Source organism: Marmota monax, unplaced genomic scaffold (genome assembly GCF_021218885.2).
Source record: "Marmota monax isolate L192 unplaced genomic scaffold, Marmota_monax_Labrador192_F-V1.1 WCK01_AAM20220418_F8-fsc00034, whole genome shotgun sequence".
NCBI classification, from domain to species: domain Eukaryota; kingdom Metazoa; phylum Chordata; class Mammalia; order Rodentia; family Sciuridae; genus Marmota; species Marmota monax.
Window position 1 is genome coordinate 4911150 of NW_026693934.1, and position 22616 is coordinate 4933765.

At 36.8% G+C, this 22616-nt stretch overlaps 1 protein-coding gene and 1 long non-coding RNA gene across 2 annotated transcripts in view; one reads left to right on the top strand and one right to left on the bottom strand.

Annotated features, from left to right (window-relative positions):
• The window catches only part of LOC124106189 (uncharacterized), a 33463-nt gene extending 29324 nt beyond the window's left edge, over positions 1–4139 (bottom strand). The window contains exon 1 of the long non-coding RNA XR_006856013.2: positions 3722–4139. This is a non-coding gene — a long non-coding RNA (uncharacterized LOC124106189). The remainder of the gene's footprint in view (positions 1–3721) is intronic.
• Nxph2 (neurexophilin 2) overlaps positions 1–22616 on the top strand; it is a 108161-nt gene that overhangs the window by 76898 nt on the left and 8647 nt on the right. The window lies entirely within an intron of this gene.

Here is a 22616-nt window from a genome sequence, read left to right on the forward strand (position 1 = left end):
GTGTTATTACTTTTCTTCACTCAGCAGTATTTCATTTTTCATATTATTATTCTTTATGTACATTATTTTAATAGATTCCCAAATAAATTACATTTTAATGCTTCAATGTATGCACTGTACATTTTTCCATTATGAATAATGCTACAGTTAACACACTTGTACATAAATTGTATCATTCCTTTTACATTTTTAAACAAATTTAAATGTTCACATTGGTTTAACTACCATCTGAATCAAGCTGTAGCTTCCACATCTTCAAGCATTTCTCTTAAGTCCCTATGTGGTCAACATCCCCACCTGCTTAGTCAAAAGCAAGCAATGATTTGCCTGCAGAAGAGGTTTGCTAGTTCTAGAACTGTGTATCAATGCAGTCATACAGTGATTCTCTTTTATTTTCTGAGATCTTTTTGAGATTCATTCATTTTGGAGCATGCTATAAATAATTTTTGTTCTTTTTAATGCTGAATATTATTCCATTTTATGAAACTATTTATTAATATTTTCTCTATTATTATATTTCATCTAAGTTTTATTGATTTCATTTTTAAATTTAATTATCAACTATTTTATATTTGAATATTCACTTTAATTTTCTGTAATTGATGGTGCATTATTTGGACATTTGTGTTATTTACATTAGGAACTTTTACAAAGTTGCTATAAATATGTGTGTAAAAGTCTATATTTAATGACTATAAGAGAATCTGTATGTAAAAATAAATGAGTGTATATATATACACACACATATATGTATATGTATACACATACACATATATACACATGAAATGAGTACACACACACACACACACACTCATTTCTCTTGGATAGATATTTTGGAGTAAAGTTACTAGGTCTTATTGGAAGTATACCTTTAAGTTTATACAAAAGATTGTTCTCCAAAGTTGTTTTTTACATTTTAATTTACAACCAGCAATATACAAGGCATTATTTATTATTACCACTATTGGATACTGCCAGTCTTTCTAATTTTAGCCATCCTGGTGGGTACATAGGTACAGTCTCACATGGCTTTAATAAAAAGTTGACTTAAAAGTTGTAGCATTTTGTAATGAACATATTGGACATTTGTGCCTTTAGTGAAATATATCTTTGTTGCTCAACAGTATTTTTTTCCATTTTTAAAAATTGGATGTTTGTCTTCTTATTGTGGAATTGATTGAGTTCTTTATTATATTCTAAATGCAAGCCCTTTGTTGGATAAATGTGACCGTTTCTCCAGTCTGTGGCTTGTCTTTCATTTTCTTTAGCAGTGTCTTTGAAAGAGCAGACATTGTTAATTTTGATGACATGCAATTTTATCAATTTTTACTTGTGATTTGTTGTTTATATACTAAGAAATCTTTGTTTATCCCAAGATCTCAATTATTATTATTTCCATTTTTTTTCTTTCAGAAGTCTTATAGTTTTAGCTTTTACATTTAAGTATATGATCCACTTTGAGTTAATTGTGATGTATGATGTAAGAAGTTTGTTTTTTTTCATGTGGATATTCAAATGTTTCAACACAATTTGTTGAAAAATGATTTCCTTTTTAATTAGCATAGCAATCTGGTCAAAAATCTATTGAAATACATAGTTTTGTTTCTGGGATGTCCATTCGGTTCCATTTTTCTGTTGTTACACATGCCAGTACCTTTGGGCATAATTTTTGACTTACGATAATTTCCTAGACTTGGGATACTAGGTTCAAAAGGTATCTCATTTTTTAAGGCCATTGAATATGCCTGAATTTCTTTCTGGTAAGATTGTAGCTGTTCATTCTTCCAGGTACTTTCCCAATCTTCAATATTGGTTGATTTACTTTAAAGAAATTGTCAACTTAATTTTTGGAAACTGTTATATCATTGTTTTAAAATGCTTATTTATGTCTTGTCACAGTATTCATTGTCTATTTGTCTATCTTGTGAACTGTGTTTTTTTTAATCACTTGTGTATATTTCAATATTGAACTTTACTTCTTTCCTTAGTATTTATAATCTATTTAAATGATAAGGATATGACACTTTTTTCTACCATATTTATACATAGGTATACCAAATAGTTTATCAGTTTATTTGCATTTTAACTTTGTTAGACTTCTGATATCATAAACCATTTAAACATTAAATGATTTCAGAATAGACATTAACATCATTTTTAATAGTCTGTAAAAAAAAAATCCTGCTAGGATTTCTGAATCAAGTTCCATGAAATACATACATGTATTTAGGTAGAAACAGTATTTTCACACTATCCATTCATATCCATCTTCACACTATTCATATCCATGGTATGTCTCCACTTAATATAGGCTTGTTTCTTTTGTAAAGTCCTGTAAACTTTCTCACAGAAGCAAATATTTCTTGGAGCCTGAGTGTGATGGTGCTTACCTGTAATCCCAGCAGCTCTAGAAGCTGAGGCAAGAGGATTGTGAGTTTACGGCCAGCCTCAGCAAAAGTGAGGCACTAAGCAACTCAGTAAGACCCTTTCTCTAAATAAATACAAAATAGGGTTGGGGATGTGGCCACTGCCAACTCAGTAGTTGAGTGCCCCAGAGTTCAATCTCTGGTACACAAATTAAAGAAGCAGCAGCAAATATTTCCTATTAAGCGTATGATTTTTTAGCTTTTTTTTCAGTTTAGTAGATGGACACAATGCCTTTATTTATTTTTCTTTACATGGTGCTGAGGACTGAACCCAGTGCCTAACATGTGCTAGGTGAGCACTCTGCCAGTGAGCCACAATCCCAGACCCAAGCCTATTCTTACACATGTTAAACTATGTGAATATGGCCAGCATCTTTTTCAAATTGCATTTTAACACTGTTACTATTAAAATATAGTAAACTATTTTGCTTATTGCTCTTTCATCAAGCCTCTTGGCTGGATTAATATCAATTTGGAATCATTGTCATTTGCTATCCATGGATTTCCTATCTATAAATTATTTTTCTTAACAGATACTGATATTTTAGTCATTTTGTTACCAGGAGTTTTTCCAGTTATTTTGCTTTATGTCTTATTGAATTGGCTACAACTTCTGCAACAGTTCAAAGTAATTGAAATAATAGTAGGTACATAGTCTTAAAATCACAAATAGAATTTATAGACCATACAGAACTATATTTAAAATGAAGATTACTTGGGATAAAAATATAGAAATATTCTACATTAATTCCAAATGGGTTTATGAATTTCCCTTGTAACTACAGGTACTGTGCTTTAACATCTTGAATGACAAGGAAAAAAATGCCTGTTTGAGTTTCCTAGGGGTGCCATAACAAAGTACCATAGATCCCATCCACAGGAGATATATTCTAAGACCTCCCCCATGGCTTCCTGAAACCATGGATAGTACTGGACCCTACATACATGAACCCCCCATTTAGTATGTTTTGCCCTGTACGTATGTTCCTATGATAAATTTATAAATTAGGCACACTAAGAGATTAACAACAAAAACTTAATAAGATAGAACAATTACTGCAATATGCTGTTACAAAAGTTATGTGAATGTAATCTCTCTCAAAAGAGTCAAGACAAATAATAATATTTGACCACAGGTCAATGGTTGACCACAGGTGCCCAAAACCTCAACAAGTGAAACTACAGGTAAGGGGAGACTACCATCCCCCACACCGGTGACTTAAAACAGCAGCAATTTATTCCTCCACAGTTTTCAGGCATAAGTCTGAAATTAAGGTGCTGGCAGGGCCACTCACCCTCTGTGGTCTCCACAGGAGGATCCTTTCTTGACTCTTGCAGCTTCCCATAGCGCCAGGCATTCCTCCACAGGAGACAGCTTGACTCCATTCTGCAGCTGTCTTTTGAGATTCTGTCTCCAGGCACAGGGGCTCCTGCCTTTGTACTTCACCCTTCCTATAAAGACACCAGTGGTGTTGGATTAGGACCCACCATAATGACTTCTTCTTTATTTGGTTACATGTGCAAAATCCCTGTTTTCACATCAGGTCATAGTCGCAGGAGGCCAGGGTTAAGACTTATTAAAAGAAAACTATGAGGCAAAATTAAAATGTTAAAAGAGTTTGAGTAAACAACAATTTATGAATTAGGAAGTATTAATTCCAAAGGGGTTTTGTGCTCTGCTGACAAAGCACTGGGTGAACATAGAAGTCCAATGCAATTATTTGATTGGTTATAGTTGTAAAATTGACATTTTTGGTTTACCTTAGTGGGAAGTCCCTGATCATATAATTTTATTCTGGTTGGCTGTTTCTGATGACTAAGGTTAGGTTTTGCTTTTCTTTAACACAGGCATTTACCAGAAATGACCCAAGTTAAATTTTGCCTATGTTTGCAGTTTAAGCAAGGTTAAGGCTATTTTTAAGGTCTAGCTGTTTTTGTTTGCTCAGGAATTTTTCAGGCCTGGTCTCCATTTTAATTTTGCTTTAACAGATTTTAAATGTCTTTTGGAAGGACACAATTCAACCCATAAAACCATCACAGGAGCAGGCTGTTGTATTGACGAGTGAGAATTCTCTTCCTTTTACCAACCCACAGTCAATCTACTGATTGTCTCTGTATGCAGGCAGTAGGGCAACCCACTAAATATCTCATTTGGTTATTGCCATGCAGATATACCAAAAAAAGTTCTCATATTTTATGAAAACAATGATATATATCAAAATCAATAATCCATTTTCATACAACAACCTCATACCACTAATTCATGGAGGATACTTTAGAAATGTGCACAGTAAAGCTGGACTCTTGGGCTTGTGAGTTCTGAGTAGCCTGGTCCTGATTATCATTGATTGCCTCAGGAGTCAGTCCCTAATTCAGGACACCGGGGTTGATTTTGTTATTTCAACCCAACCTACGCCCAGGCATGGCCTTGCCTTATGATTTTAGACTGGCCAATAGTTTGTAAAGGAGTGACTTCCACATTTTTTTATCAGGGAGTTTTCTCCTACAGGTACATAGTTGATGAGGAAATAAATAATCAGCCTTTACAGTTTTTAGCCCTCTGGTGATTGACCAAAGTGGTTAGAACAGATGGCCACTTTTAAGTGATTCAGTTATGCTGAGTGACCAAGGGGGCCAGCAAGTGTTAAATGTTGGTAATCCATTAATTCCTCACTTGAGCCTTCTTTTAAAAAGAAAATATGCATAAAATAGAAATATAATGTACATGCATTGTAAAAATATGAAAGCAGTTTAATTTGTTTGAGAAATGGCTTCCCTGATAATCTAACAACTGACTTAGGCTTCTTCTAACTGCTTCCTCTTCTTCTATCCTCTGTGATTATTCATGTGATTCTTTTATGAATATTATAAATCTCCAAGTGCTGGAAAGCACATACTGTTTAAAATTAGTCGTAGCCAGATGAGAAGTGAAATATAGCTAATAACAACTATGTTATGTAGAGCATATTAAGTAAATATATAATATAAAAAATTAAAAATCATGAGTTTCATCTGCTGTCTCTTGGCCTGGTTAGCAATGTTTGTACTAACTTTTTTTCCCTTTAGGTGTCTGTTCAAAATTAATCTTTTAGAATTCTCTTCATGATAAAAAGATACCTGATGAAGACTCAAAACTGATAGGAATTCTTAGACAAAACAAAACAAAGAGATGAGTACTTAGCATCTGAAGTTAGTTACTCAAGCTTCTCTTATACATATATTGAATATCATTGAAATATTAGATATAATTGGCCAAAGCTCTGCAGTGGCTAATTAGGATCTAGTACTGGTGAAGTTAGCCTCTTACAGAATTCATATCAGCAGTTTAGACTTAGGCAACAGTGTTCTGGAAAACCTAGGAATTAGATGTGGACCTTTCAAGAATCTGCCTCAATAATAACTATGACATCTTAAAATTAGAGTTTGGGTGGACCCCATGGCTCTGTGGGGGCTCCATAAATCAGAAGGAATCAATAAGTATCCAGGCAATTTCCCACAGGGCATTCCACATTTAGACAACATCATCTCTAGTTTAAAGTTCTGATTACCTTTACACCTGTGTGTTGTGGCTATTACTCTACCATTGCGTAGAGTTACATATGGCTGCTGTTATAGTTTGAATGTGAGATGTCCCCCCAAAAGCTCATGTGAGACAATGCAAGAAGGTTTGAAGGAGAAATGATTGGGTTACAGCCTTAACCTAATCAGTGAATTTTTTCATGATGGGATTAATGCATGAGTGATAACTGGAGGCAGGTGGGGTGTGGTTGGATGAAGTGGTTCCTTGGGGGTGTGACTATGGTGTATATATTTTGTATCTGGAATTTTTCTTTCTCTGCTTTCTGATCATCATGTGAACGGGTTCCCTCTGCCACACTCTTCCACCATAATGTTCTGCCTCACCTCAAGCCCCGAAGAATCAAGCCAGCCTTCTTATGGACTGAGACCTTAGAAACCCTGAACCCTGAAATAAACTTTTCCTCCCCTACAATTGTTCTGGTTGGGTCCTTTAGTCACAGCAACAAAGAAGCTGACTAACACAGCTCCCAAGTTTAAAAAAAAAAAAAAAAAAAAAACTTAAAACATGATTTCTTAAAGCAGCAGCAACCATTTTATTATATTACATGATGTTATAGGTCAGAATTTTGAACAGGGCTTTCTTGGGTGATTCTTGAACTTGTAGCATTAACTGGGATTGCTCAGGGACATGCAACTGGCAGTTGAACTGGTCTGGAGTGCTTAGGATGGCTTCCTTCACTTATCTGGTACCTGGGAAGGGAAGGGATATTGGGTTTTTAATTCAGCTGAGCACCTTTCCTTCTCTATGTAATTTCACAGACTCTGTACATGGCCTTTCCAGTAAAGTAATTAGACCTTTTACCTGGCTATTTGGATTCCAAGAGTGCCTATATTAGAGAATTATAACCTGGTCTCAATAGTGGAGAATCACTTGCCTGATGTAGAAAAAATAAGGGGGTAATTGGACAAAAGGAATATTCAGGCTAATAGTATTTGTTTGCAGAATGAAGACTCCAGAATACATATTCCAATAAAAGATGGTGAAATAATATATGGAAGTTACATTTCATCTGTGCGTGATAGAATTTGTAATGGTCATCTTATGATGTTATGTAATAACTTCTCAAGTGACACTAGACATAGCACTTAACTAATTAACATTCTGCCTCATTTCACCTCTGCTTACTAGACTGAAAGTTAGTAAGAAATATGGAGACCTCAGTTCTAGACTTTTCTATTAATTTTAAGGGCCTTGATACCATTGCCTATAAATTTTGCAGTTGAAGTACATTCACCTCATGAAAATACAACAGATATTTATTAAATACCTGCAATAAATGTTCCACTCAATCTCATGCTCAAATGTTCTGACATCTCCAGTATCACCTTGTGTCCTTTTTTCCATTCACATCTTCATCTACTCTTGCAATTCACTGAGATTAGTCAGGCCATAGAGCTTTCACACACCACCCCTCTGACCACAACACTCCTTCTTTAGTGTTTGAACGACAAACTCTGCCGCAGTCTGGCTGGGCAAAATAACCGGGAGGTGACAAGCAACTTGAAGGTTGAAGCGGGAACTACTTTATTGTGGGGAAACTCAGCGGGAACTGAGCGGGAACGGCATCCAAGGTAGTGGGGGCCGCTTTATTGCGGAACAGCAGAGGTATATATACCTAACTGATTACACACAGCTTGACTCAATTAGATATAGCAATCAGCCAATAAGGAATCCTCATCATCTTAATGGCTCGGTGGCGTTGCCTCACAAACCACTCCTCCTGGCAAACTGCCAGGCTCCATCTTGACTTGATTTGCATCCCCAACAAAACTCCAGCTAATTCTCCCTTCAAGAGCTTTAACAGTACCTCCCAAAGATCATTCATCTTCCTTACCCAACCATTCTAAAGTGACCCTATTCTCGGATACAGTCCTACTGGGTTTCTTCTCTGCAATCTCACGGTTCCTTTTTGTTTTGTGAATGCATTTGTTTACAAGTTTCTTCTTGGTCTCTTCCACCAGACATTATACTCCATAAATTAACAGCTGTGCCTGTCTTATTCACCATTATGTCCCTGTCTTAGAACATAGCAGCATGCCCAAAATATGTATGGAAAGGTTGTTGTTAGAGACTCAGACTAACTTTCAGTCTAGTAAGCAGAGGTGAAATGAGGCAGAATGTTAATATTCCTTATGAGAGCTATGAGCAAAGTTCTCCAAGGGTTTTCAGGAATAACTGAAAGAAATTCAAAGACTTTCCTGGTGAAAAGGCAGAGAATGAATCAGGCTGAAAGAACCTTTTGAGGAGGCTGAATGATATTCCCTGTGCAATGGAATCAGCTGAACAGTGCGAGCCGTGGAGGGACATAGTCTGGTTGTGTAAAGTTCACTCAGGATGCTGTGTGTGAAGCTGATTGAAAAGGTAAGATTGGACAAGAGAACTCTGAAGGCATTAGGAGAGAGATCCTGTTGCTCATAGAGGAGTCAGTGGAGGTTAGAAAGGTAGATTTAAAATGGACTTGGGTAATAGTCCATTGTGTATATGTACCACATTTTCTTTATCCATTCATCTGTTGAAGGGCATCTAGGTTGGTTCCATAGTTTAGCTATTATGAATTGTGTTGCTATAAACATTGATGTAGCTGCATCACTGTAGTATGCTGATTTTAAGTCCTTTGGGTATAAACCAAGGAGTGGGATAGTTTGGTCAAATGGTGGTTCCGTTCCAAGTTTTCTGAGGAATCTCCATACTGCTTTCCATAATGATTGCACCAGTTTGCATTCCCACCAGCAATGTACAAGTGTATCTTTTGCCTCCGCATCCTTGCCAACATGTATTGTTGCTTATATTCTTGATAATTGCCATTCTGACTGGAGTGAGATGAAATCTTAGAGTAACTTTGATTTGCATTTCTCTAATTGCTAGAGATGTTGAACATATCTTCATATATTTGTTGATCAATTGTATTTTTTCTTCTGTTGAGTTCCTTAGCCCATTTTTTGAGTGTTTTTGTTTTTTCAGTATTGAGTTTTTTGAGTTCTTTATATATCCTGGAGATTAATGCTCAGCTTTAAAGAAGACTGAAATTATGGTATTTGCAGGTAAATGGATGGAGCTGGAGACTATCATGCTAAGCCAAATCCCTCAAAAAAAAAAAAAACAAAACCCAAAAGTGAATATTTTCTCTGATATGCAGATGCTAATTCAGGATGAGGGGCCTTGTGGCTGGGGAAGAATAGAGGTGTTTTGGATTAGGCAGACAGAGTGAAGAAGGGAGGGGAGAGGATACAGGGGTAGGAAAGATAGCAGAATGAATTGGATATTATTACCCTATGTACATACATGATTACATGACCAGTGTGATTCTGCATCATGCACAACCAGAAGAATGAGAAGTTATACTCCATTTATGTAGGATGTGTCAAATTGCATTCTACTGTCATGTACAGCTAATTAGAACAAATTTAAAAAAAATAAGTTTAAAAAAAGAAATATTGTCATTATTAGATTTGGGGATAGACTGTAGGAATTAGTGATGAATTAGATGTGGGAGGATGAAAACAAAGGAGGGTTCAAGAAGAACTCAAGGTTCTGGGTTGAGCATTGGTGGATGAAGATGCACTGGATGGGATTAGAGGATAATTTGCAAGAGGGACATCAGAAAGACAATAAGAGCAAAAAATAAGACCCAGTCATTGCACAAGGGATGAAATTGTTAAGGAAAGTTTTCAAGACAGTTTCCCAGTCACTGGATAACTTTGTTTTTTGACCTCTTCCTCCCTCTGCCACCACTTCAAGTTGCTCCCTGAACGTGGAGTCCCATTCCTTTCACTGCAGGTTCTCAGTTTCAGAGGATGTCAGTATGGTCTGTGCATCTCATAGTTGCTCGCTCAGTCAGCACCAAAATGGGCTTAGTTTAACTGCCCAGTTGATAAATTCATATCTTAATATTTCTCTATAAAGACCCTGTAGGTCACTGGCTGCTTCTTCCACCTCAGTCACACTTTGGGGAGGTTGCCACTGATTGTTAAGTACCCTGGTTTACTTATTAGATTGTTAAATTTGTCTACAAAAGCCAAATGCAGTAGAGAGAGGAATAGAGAATTTTCCTATGTGACTTATGTCCACTTGGGCCTGAAACACTCAGGCGGTCCTACAATACTGTGACTTATCTGAGTGACTTTTCCTTAGACCTTTACTTTGACATGGATCCTCCCGGATAGGCTTAACAAGTTTAATGGGTCCTATTAATTCTCCCTAGGACATCAGAAGATTCTCCTCACAGTAAACTTTCTCTGATTTAAAAGGGCAAGTCACAGCCTCCCCTTCCAGGACCCTTCCTAAATCTGACGATGCCTCTCAACCAAACTCAGCAACCCGTCTCCCCTGGAACCTACAGGACTATTTTTCACTCTTTAAGGTCCAAAACTGCCAACACCCATCAAGAATTGCTTGTAGCATCTCACTTTGCTCCTTCCTCAAATGTGATTGCATTCTCCAGGTTTCCTACAAAAGCTTCAGTCAGTTAACCTCTTAAAATCATTAATAATTTAAAAATATTATATAGTCATTTGAGTACAAGCCAGGAATAATTTGGCAATACATAAAACCTCAAGGGAAATTTTAACCAAACCATTCAATCAATATTGTAATGATATTGGAACTTCATGGGGAAAGTGACATTTTTCAGGAACATATGCTGCTAACTATGGATACTTCATTTTAGGCATTGTGCTGGCCTTGGGAATACAGCAAAGAATAAGAAAATGTCCTTATATTTGATTGAGTTCAGCCTAATGTAGGGACACACACAGTTCAAATGTTATTATAGGAGTACAATGGCAGGAGCCCAAATTGGGGGAGGGAGTGACCAAGTCCATCAGTCAAGAGATGCTATGAAAGAGATGCTGCCATGACTTATTTTGAGAGAGATGTGACTTCAGTGATCATCTGTAACCTCTGATTTCAAGTTCATATTTGCTAAAATTGTTCTCATTCAAAAGCTGTTAGTGGGGCTGGGGTTGTGGCTCAGAGATAGAAGGCTTGCCTAGCATGTGTGAGGCACTGGGTTTGATCCTCAGCACCACATAAACCACATAAAAATAAAATAAAGAAGTTGTGTCCACCTATAACTAAAAAAAAATAAATATTAAAAAAGCTGTTAATGATAATAATTACACATTTGAACCCACATATAATTATACATTATAAGTGACATCCATTTCTTATATATATGGGAATTCTACAAAAGCTTACTATAGGGGGAAAAAATGTTCCATGGCTTTGAATGTATGAAACCCTATTCTGGGTAATAGCTAACTATTACTTATGGAGGTAAATTCAGTGAGCACATGGCCTGGCAGACTGAGCCTGTGCCTTTCCCCTGTAGCCCTGAGCCATCTAATCCCAGTCAAATTTTGTTTGACCTTTCCCAGGACTCCTGAACCAGGTGTGGAGAGCAGTCTGAGTGAGAAAGAAGGGAGGGCCACTAGGATATCACCAGAGAGACAAGGGATTTTTATCTCATTTGTAAATAATTGCAGATGCCAAGAAAGAAACCACAACCCACCTTAGTCGGGTATCAGATGGGCTAGAAAGAACTCCACACAGCTATACTTAGCTGTGTCCGTTGTCAGCAAAGTAGGGAAAGTCTATTTGGTTGTGCAAGCAAAACGCCAGCCAGGTGCAGCTCCTACAAGGAAGTGCTAATGATCAGTTGAGCTCTCACAAAGAACCCAGGATCTCTCCCTCTCTACTTTTAAAATTTTTATCCTCATCTTTTTAAAAATATTTTATTAGTTATTGATGGACCTTTATTTATTTATATGTGGTGTTGAGAATCGAACCCAGTGCCTCACACATGCTAGGCAAGTGTTCTACCACTGAGCCACAACTCAGCCCCTAGCCTCCTCTTTAATTACTAATTACTACCACAGAAGAACCACATGTGTTTTACAAAGTGCAAAACTGATGTTGCATTAAAGTGGATCCGTTTATTAGAAGACGAGTTGAAAAGATCTGGGCTAAAGGTAGAGATCTGTGTGTCAATCCCAGACCACAGGGGGTAGATAATTATCCCTGGAAAGCAATAGACCTTGTTATTTTTATTACACTCTGTCAATTAATCCTTTAAATCATTACAACCCACCTTTTCCCAATTCTATTTAAATGTTTTGATATAACTTTCATTATACTTCTCTCAAATTATCATTACTTATTATTCCATTTTGACAATGTCTAACTTCTCGCCGCCCATTTCCATTATTTTTCCTATTTGACTGCTTTAGTGACTAAATTTCAATTAGAATTTAAAACATTTCCCAAAATGGCATAAAAGTAACGTCTAAAGTCATAAAAATTAAAGTCTAAGAAAGTGAAAGGTCGTGGAAGTTATACACTGCCAGTCAGACTATTTTCTCAAACCTAATTGGGGATTCAGGCACTGTGACAGGGAGCTGGAGACATAAGTAAGATATAGTAGTTGTGGGGGAGTGTGGCTCAGTTATAGAGCATTTGTCTCACATGCATGAGGCCCTGGGTTCAATCCCCATCACTACAAAACAAACAAACAAAAAACAACAAAATCTGTGTTTATATAGTGTATATGTATGTGTGTATACAGCATATATGCATGTATACACACTATATATGTATATATATGTATACCTGTATGTATTGTGTATATACAACAAAAATAATAATAATAAAGAATGTGACAAGTGCAGTGACCTTTACTTTCATAGTTTACCCTAAGAGCAACAGGTAGAAATATTTAACTCTAAATCTGAACCTGTGACTACTAAGTCATGATCAGGCACCATACTATATTCTGTGGAGGATATAGAAATCAAGGGCATAATTGAGTCATAAAAAATAAGCACACACATAATTATTAAAATCACAAGAGTTCTTGAGAGACACAGACCAGGAGAACAGAGAGATAAGTATGTAAAGCTTTTTTCCAGGAATTGGCTCATGTGACTCTGTGCCCAAAATCCATAGGGCAGAGCAGCAGGCTGGAAACCTTTGGGCATCAGGTCTTGAGGCACAGTTTCATCTCTTAAGGCTCAGTTGTGCTTTCAAGGCATTGCAATCGGAGGCAGCCCACCTGCATTTTGAAAAGTTATCTGCTTTACTTAGGTCAACTAATTGCTCTGGAGAAAACAGCAAAGGTGTGGCTGAACAACTTTTACTAGAAACATTAACTATATGACACATGGATCTAATTCACCATCTCAGCAGAATCCAGGAATTGGGACATGAAGACCCTCTTGCCAATGGCTTGGACTCCTGTGAATTGCATAGAAGATTGACAAGGTGTTGAAAACCTCACACCCCCACTAATGTTGCCAGCACAGACCCAATGAGACCGAGAAGGGAAGAAACGTAGAAAGTGCAATTCTGAAGACAAAATCATGGATTAAAAAGACCAGGGTGGATGGGACCTCCTTGGGCTCAGAGGGCAAGTCTGCCACCCCAGTGGGCCCAAAAGACAGTGAACTTGCTCCTGCCAAAACCATCCAGGAGCCTTCTATCTGTATTTTGATGACAAATGCTAGAATAGGAAAGCCTCATTCAAGGTTTAGGGAGGAAATCTGGAGAAAATCAACACTAATTTGGATTTAGATTTTATTCATAATAATAGCAAGATTTGTTTTTCTTCCAGGGTATTTAAACTATTACGCAACTGACTATAGTTTTCTTTAAAATAAATATATAAAATATATATTATTTATATTACATAGAGGAAAATCATGAGTTAAATATTTAAATAGAATAGTTATTATCAGACTTTAATTTTTCTCACTTTTGTTTTCTAGAATAAACCTCATTATAAAGACAATTTTTTAATCTATTAGGCAAATTTGTGATATTTTATTTCATTAATCAAAATACTTTGGTGTATTGTGTGTGTGCACATGCACGTGTGTGCTTTGGTGTCAGGTCAATTAGACCATTAGTGTAGAAATAACTGACCTTACCCAAAAACCTGATTTCTAGATTTATTGCTGCCTGTTAATATTTGGACCTTGAACAAGTCATTTAACCTCTCTAAAGTTATTTCTTTTCCTATTTATCTCAAAGAGTAAATGTAAGAATCAAGTGAGATTATTATCAACACTTTAATTCTCAATATAAATATCAAGAATGATTATTACAGAAATATTTTAACAGTTATCAGTTTCATGTATGAGTTATGTGTGTTTATTTTTAATTAAGTAGGGTTTTTTCAGTTTGTAAACTATTGCCAATATTACAAAACATATTTAAGTTGGATCATAATCAAACAGCACATTTATATAGGATCCTGTGGAAATCCCCAATAGACTGTGAATGGTATTACACTGTGTGTCTACTGCAATTTGAAAAATTATTTAAATTAACATGTCACATTTGGTGAAAGACTATAAACAATAAATGCTAACATGATGAACGGCAACAAAAAAGTCAGCTAATACGGATATTAATCATATCTACAAAATGCCTTCACACCAGTACCTAGGTTAGTGCTTAATAGCCAAGTCAGCACAAAACTGACCAGGACAGCCAGTGTAGGCTCATTGCCAAATCAATTGTACCTACGGATTGAAATACCAAGTGGATCTGATATTAAGATACAAAGCTGTACATACACACAGTTCTAACCCTGGCCTGCTGCCTCCTCTGCACTTCCCCACACTTTTTCTCATCTCTCATTGACACCCTGCCTAAACTGACATGGAAATAGAATAATCTGGCATTTCCACTCCTCGTCTGATTGCTCTTCTCTTGGTTACAACTCTCCTTTTTAAATATCAAATCTTAGCGGTCAAGACACAGATTCTTGTTGTCTGTCTCAAGCCATGATATTTCAGGAGTATTTATGTGTTCCTATCATAGGAAGCCATCTCTCTCATTGAAAACTTGGATGGGGTTTAAAGGACACATTGGTGAAAGCAGACAGGGGCTACTTAACATGATGATTCATTTACTTAGTAACAAAAGGACTATTTCAGTCTGTTAGATTTAAAAAAAAAAAAAAAAAAAAAAAAACCTTGCTCGACTATGCATAAACTGTATTAAATGAGATTGCCTCCTGACCCTGTTTTAGTAGGGAAACATGGTCATGCCATATTTAGCAACCCCTTATCACAAGACATCTTTAACATGCTTGCAACCTGTTTAAAACTTGTTTAAAGAGCCCTTTTTATTCAGCTTTCTAATACAAAATGAAGTCTAAGTTTTTCCCTCATAATCCCCTTAAATGTTTATAGTAAATTGTGGTATGTGCACACACATACGCACAGTGTTTATATGCATGATTTATGTGTGTCATATTATGTGTGTGAGGGTGCATTGGAGTGTGTACTGATTTTTTTGCAGATAGTTGTGTCGTTGATATTCCAGATTACTGTCTTCAAGATAAAATAAGAATTGCCATATTTAACCTTAGCAATAAGACTACTGCCAAGCATTGCAATCTAGCTTTTTGGCTCTTACTGCTAAGATTTCTGTCTTCACATTTATGTTTCCTGTTAGTTCCTGTATCAATTTAGAAAAATGTAAAGGGTAGCTATTAAAAGATATCTGGAAGGTAAGATGAATTTGCTACTCTCAGCAGAAAGGATGTCCATTGTTTAGCTTTCCTCTCCTAAGCTATCATTTTTTTTTCCAACTTACAAAATAAATTTTGAAATAATGCCATATAATGCCACAAAATATTAATAGGTATAATTAATACATTGAAAGATGTTTGATTCTGTCATTCTTCATTCCTTTTTTGTTGTTCTTCTTTTAATCTGCTCTGACAGTTCTGTAATGGAGCACCAGAAATATGACTCTAGGGCAAACCATACTAGTAATCATCAATATAGCATTGTATGTTGTCCAACAGATACGTGTTCCTGTTTTTTCAGCAAGGATGATACTCTGTAAAATTTTTACCTAGAGAAAATGCCTTCTAAGATTTATTTACAAGCAAAAAATTTTAATGGGATGCTGAGTTCGATTATGGCAAGGTTGTTCTTTGTAGGTTTTTTTTTTTCCTGCTGACCAAGTTGTAATTTAGTTTTAACTGCAGGATATGGGACAGAATTGTTAAAGCAATCCAATAAGGTAAGCTATATGTAAGCAACAAAAGCGAGGCTTTGGATCACTATTCATTATCAGTTCTAATTTTTCAGCTCTAAAGGGATCTGCAAGTCACCTCCCGGTTGTCTTATCAGTGATCACTTTAGAGTTCTCAGCTTACACTAATACCCCCAGTGAAATAATTAATGGTCAGCTAGACAGATGCCATGGTTACCACTACAAACAAATTCATTAAGCATCCATTTTTCCCAATTGGCACTTACGAATGGTTGTCACTCTTAAAAAATATTAACAAATGCTTCCAAGATATCCTAAAAGGGAAAGTGTCTCATCCACAGCCCAGTTGTGCCAGATCAGTGGGGTATGTTGCAGACAGGCCCAAGAAAGTTCCCAGAGACAGCATGGGAGACACATATGGTTTACTGGGAAAACCTTACAAGATATCAGTGATTGCCCCAAGAGTTTAGTGGCAACAAGCACCTCTATGCCTCACGGTGCTTTGCCAAGCATTGCCTCCTCTATCTCACAGTGTTTTGGCCAGTGGTGGCTGACTGGATGAGTGACACATACCCTTTCACGGTGCCCTTAGTTCTATGCCAAGCCCTGCTCAGAAAGGAGTTTTATGTTAGGCTGCACAATTAGAATTAACTTGCTTAGTTTGTTTGCAGGCCCAGCATCCCAAGGAGCAACTATGCTGGTGTACAGGCAAAAAGTAGCTTTATATGGGTAACACTACCTTGCCTTAGGTCCCAGTGTGCATAAGAGAAAGCCAGTGTCCTTCAAAATAATATGTATCTTAACTTTCTGGCCCAGGCTTCCTCTCCTCATTCTCTTAACTTGGCTAGGTTTGGGGGAACAGAGAAGAGGCATTCAGGCCCTGGCAATTTACTGTCCCCCTTCTAGGGATGATACAAGCAAACCAGTTGCCTTTAAAAATATTTGTACAAATCTGTATCAACTTGTTCCTTGCAATGTGTGCCAGTCCTCTTGTCAAGGAAAAGCCAACTCTCCCAACTTGTCATAAATCCACATATTTGGAACATACAGCTCAGTTTTCAAAATCCCCTTCTTTGACGGGTAAAGTAGTACATATTTTTGGTGTACTATAAAATAGTTCCAGCCTTCCTTTTTGATGGTAAATGATCTATGCATTGTGTACTGTATGTTATACCAAGTGTTTCACAGTAAGCCTGTATAGACTATAAATATTTTGTATTCAGTGCAAACACAGAAAACTGAAAACTCTGCCTCTTTAATATTATAACTATACTGAAAAATTAGATTGTTTTGTTTTTTTCTTTCATTTAAAACATTCATCAGAACTAGCTAATGTGGACATTAGCTAGATTTGTTGTCTTTTAGATTCTTGAGACACCTATAAACATAAAAACAAATCTATATTATTGAAGAATATTTGTACTCATTTAGAGCATACTTATTTTATTATCAATTAAGTTGTCATCGATAGCATTACTATATTACATTAATTTATATAATCAAAAATGAGGATTATACCATAATTATGGCAAAGCTCTCACTGTCCCAGGGCCCAAGGATATATATTATTAACATTTTCATAGCTCTTTGGAAGTCTTAGAGTAAAAGACCTGTGTTGCTGAAGTCCTCTCTTTCTAGCACTGTAGCTGAAAGTCAGGAATTCAGCAGAGACTGAACAGCAACCGCAGACTCATCATTGTGGAAAAGTCACCAGATTAGCCTTCCACTAAAAAAAAAAAAAAAAAAAAAAAATCACTATAGCCTTATAATGTTATCACAGTCTCATTAGTAATTATAAACAAATCAATAAACAATTTGGATCTGGCGATAAGGGAATATAAATTCTGAGATAGATTTGTTTTCTTGTTGCTAATTCATTCTTTATCAGCTATCGACTGGTAAATCTTGGATTTCATTTCTCTCATCCGAATAAAGATATTAATTGCCCAATTCTGTTTAATCCTTTCCTTGTTGCTAACACTGTTCTCTTAATGAGTATTAGCACTCCCCACCTGGTTATACCAAGATGCATATACACATACGTGCAGGCCCTCATGACAACTGTAAATGAGTAAATTATTATTTATTTATGATTATTTCTTTAATGTTTCTGCTTGATTGCTCTTTGGCAGACTGCATAAGGCAGAACTATGTGTGTCCTGTTCAGCATCATACTCCCAGGCTGAGAACACAAAAACAGGCACCCAGATAAATTCTAAAAGTGCGTGTTGAGTAAGTGACTGAAGAACTAGTACGGACATTTGTGAGGGTGTTTGTGAGCACAGCTGAGGGTTCCCTCCCTTCTCTGCACTGCAGTGCTCACTTTCTTACAGAGACCCTACCACAGACTTGTCCACTTGAATTAACTGTCTGTCTCACAGGCACCTCCATCTCTGCAAAGTGCATTCCCTTTTGTGCTTTATACCACTGTTATGAAAACAAGGGTAAGCAAAGTAAGTCAATCTCAAAAAACCAAAGGCTGAATGTTCTTTCTGATAAGTGGATGCTGATCCATAATGGCAGGGGGCGGTGGGAAAAATGGAGGAAAATTGGGCAAAGGGGAGGGGGCATGGGGCAGGAAGGATGGTGGAATGAGATGGACATCATTACCCTAGGTATATCTATGACTGTACATATGGTTCGACGCTACATCGTGTACAACCTGAGAAATGAAAAGCTGTGCAGCAATTTTGTACAATGAATCAGAATGCATTCTGCTATCATATATACCTAATTAGAATAAATAAATAAGTTTTTAAAGAGAGATTAAACAAGGAAAAAAAGAAAACCAGGCTCAGCTGGATGCAGTGGTGCATGCCTATAATCTCAGCGGCTCTGGAGGCTGAGACAGGAGGATCAAGACTTCAAAGCCAGCCTCAGCAATGGCAAGGTGCTAAGCAACTCAGTGAGACCCTTCTCTAAATTAAATACAAAATAGGGCTAGGGATGTAGCTCAGTGGTTGAGTGCCCCTGAGTTCAATCCCTGGTACTGAAAGAAAAAAGAAAACCAGGCTCAGAGAAGGGTCCTGGCTTGCACAGGGTGCTGGGATGGTTAAGTGACCGTGTCAAATGTCTGTTTCTATTTTCCTCAAGTCCATCTAGTTAAATCAAAGCACTCCCACTGCTGTTCCCATCTCTCTTTTCCATTCTTTCTTTGATCAGACCTGTCCTGATTGAGCTCATTGCCCTGCTTCTTTGATTAGTTCCTTAACTCTTGGCACAGTTTTTCTGATTGGGTAAATTCAGCCACTGATGGATGTGGAATACTCTTCTACCATAGACAGACTTGACAGGGACATTCTAGTTTTCCTTTCGTCCCAGTAAAATGATTGTGAGGGCAGCGAGGGAGTCCTGTAGCATTCTCATAAATGCAAGTATAGACAAAAGTCAGTAAGCAACAAACTTAATCCTCTAAAAATAAAATAATATTTCTGTGAAACTGTTTCTGCACTGTTATAGACTTCCACTTTCCTTAAACAGAATGATAATATCATCTAGTCTCTTCTTGCTAAGTCAGGAGAAGCATATTTAGAAGCAGTGGGCTTAAAGGACTCAGCTAGAATGATCTAAGGAATCCAGGCCTCCCCTATCCCCTTGTTGCCATTAAGTGAGGAGTCAATAAAAGCTAAATAAATGTGTCAATTAGAGTTGTCAAGCCCTGGCCTAGGACAGCAAAGCTGGTGGTGATCCCTCTTCCCTTAGCGCCTCTTCAAGTAGGAAAAATAGCATCTGTTAGGACTGCTGTAAATATAGCACTACTCACACTGATAATGGCATGATAGGTATTAAAGTTCAAAGATTTCAGTTTCCCTTTTATTATTCACTAAGTGCTGAAGAATCATTTTTCCCCCACAATTGAGGAACCAGCCCAACATGTAGCTACCAAGAAAAGGCAAAGCAATCACAAAGATGAACATGTAGAAAAGGGTTAACCCAAAGTATGGCAAAGCTTTGACTATCACGGAACCCAGGGGGAAGTCAAGAGCATTCATGTACCACCCAGAGCACCGAATATAGAAGAGTCCTTATGGAGAGTTTCTTTCATTAGCACTGCTCTCTTTGGTAAACTGGTTGGCCTGGAAAGAAAGCCCCATCTAAAGCTTGATGACTTCCTCATTAGATGCAAAGAATTTCTGTGCAATGAGCTGATTCCTAAATGAAGAATGGACATGTGACATAGTCAGCAAGTATTTCCAATTTTGCACAAGATGTTTGCAGAATAAACTTTTCCTTATGGAGCTATTAATTATCAAAATAGACCTGATTTTTTAAGGGGTTAATAAAATGAAAATAAAATAGCAATATTGGTAATGATGTTGACAAACATATTTATAACATGCAAAATTGCCAGAATTATTCAGAAATAATCTGAGTTACTAAACAGCTAGGTTATTTTAGATAATTTAGTAATTATTTGAAATTATAAATTGAAATAATTTAGAGTTTCTCACTTTAAAATGTCAATCTTTAACCAAGTACTAATGAACTCAATGTAAATTAAATTAAGTTTATGATAGTAAAAGACTACAATCCTTGCTTCTTCTCTGGGAAAACACCAAATAGCAGATGACCCCAGTGCAGCGAGAGGTCCTAGAGGTCCCAGGGACCCTGAATGAAATTTTATATTTAAAAAAAAAAAAGTCTATAGTCCTTATGAGAATTCTGAAAAAAAAAAAAAAAAAAAAAAAACTTTTTTTAACGAATTTTTTCTACTTAAGCCAAAATATCAAGATAACATCAACAGGGTATAAGCCATTATAAGCCATATTGCTAGCGTGTGTGCTTAAAATGAAGTGATGTAAGTGGCCCTTTACATATGAGTTCTTCCTACCCCAAACCTATCCCCCAAGTCTAATCATGAGAAAAATACTAGAGAAACCCATATTCAGGAGCATTCTACAAAGTGCCTGATCAGTACTCCTTAAAACATTCAGGTCATCTAAAACAAGGGAAGCCTGAGAAACTGTCATAGTCAAGATAAACCCCACGGATTCAAAATAACCAAATAAAATATGCAATCCTCAATGATATCCTGGAACAGATGAAGGACATTAAACGAAAAGTAAGGACAACTAAGTATAGGGGTCAGTTAATAATATTGTGTCCATATTGATTAATTGGTTGTTACTAGTGTACTAGGGTAATGTTAGAGGTTAACAATGGAGGAACCTGGGAGCAGAGTTTGTACTATGCAACTTTTCTGTAAACTAAAGTTATTCCAAAATAAAATGCTAATTAAAAAACACCGCAAATACAGTTGAAGGGGAAAAAAAAGGCTTTTCTGATATGATGTTTGCAGAGGAAGATGCCTTTTAGTTTATAAATTATTTCCATAATTCGTGACAGTTCTCACATCTGCTACTATAAAATTCATAGCAGCTTCTCTGCCTCTTGGGAAAAAATGCATTTAATTATCAGTGAAATTCAACTTCAGCTTGTTATGATGAATGATTTGAACCTGTCAGCTCCCCCCCAAAAAACAAAAGAACTGAAATGAAATACAGTCTTATTCCTCTACCCCCTTCCTTCCACCTGCTTCATTTAATTGATGAAGGTTTGAGCTTTTATTAATCTTTTTGAGCTCTTCTGTAAGATGCAGAAAAAGCTAATATGATATCATTGTATCTAGCTAATGTGTGTGCTTTGTGAAATTGATACACCCTGCCAAGACATAAATTACTTAAGCTTTGATAAATGTGTTGAAATCAGGGAATGTTCAAACAGATAAAGCACAGCAATTCCTCTTTCTTCCCCTGTTTAAAACTCCATTTTGTGCTTGCAGTTAAATGTTTTGCATTATTATTGTAATATGATGAGACAGAAGACAGCAATGATGTTGAAATTAGCATGAAGAGCCCCAGCAAGTACGAAAGGAAACAGGGGGATACAGCCATGTGTTTAGATAACGTCTATCTTGCCTTGAACAGAGAGGGTCGCCAACAGCTTCAAAACCACCTACAGTCTTCTCTCAGCATGTTGCATCACAGAAATTATCCATGGGGGAATGTGGGCACCTGCTAGACACTTTGTACTTTCAGCCTTTGCTGACTCATTTGTTAGGTTGGAATCAAAGATCCATAAACACATTTTGTTGGCAAAGAGAGTTCACCTGTACTTGTGATCTGGTGTGAGTCAGAGACCAATGGAAATGGAAACATGAGAAAGCATTTGATTGATGTTCCAGAGTTGAGAAGGTTGATTTCTACTTGGTCGTTAATTTATCACATAGTGTGAAACAAGTTGCTCAATTAGACATTAATTAGTTTTCTGGAGGTTTGAAAATTCATGTAATCCTTTGGCTATGTGGGTTATAGCCAGTGGAAGGCAGAAGCCTGCCCACTGGACCATGGAAAGGCCATCAATCATTGAGTTTCATTTGCCAAGAAATAGGCTCCATCCATTCTTTTGATTAGTCCTTACAACCAACCATCAAAGGATAGGTGAGAAAACTGGGGTTCTGGTCAGCACTTGAGCAAGGGGTAATGATGTCATCAGGTACCAAACTGCTTTTTCTGTCATGTCATGCTGTTTCCCAGTCAGGTGTAAGTGGGTAAAGGGGGCAAGGTTGTGGCTTATCAGCCCTCATCTTCCCCTATTAGCTC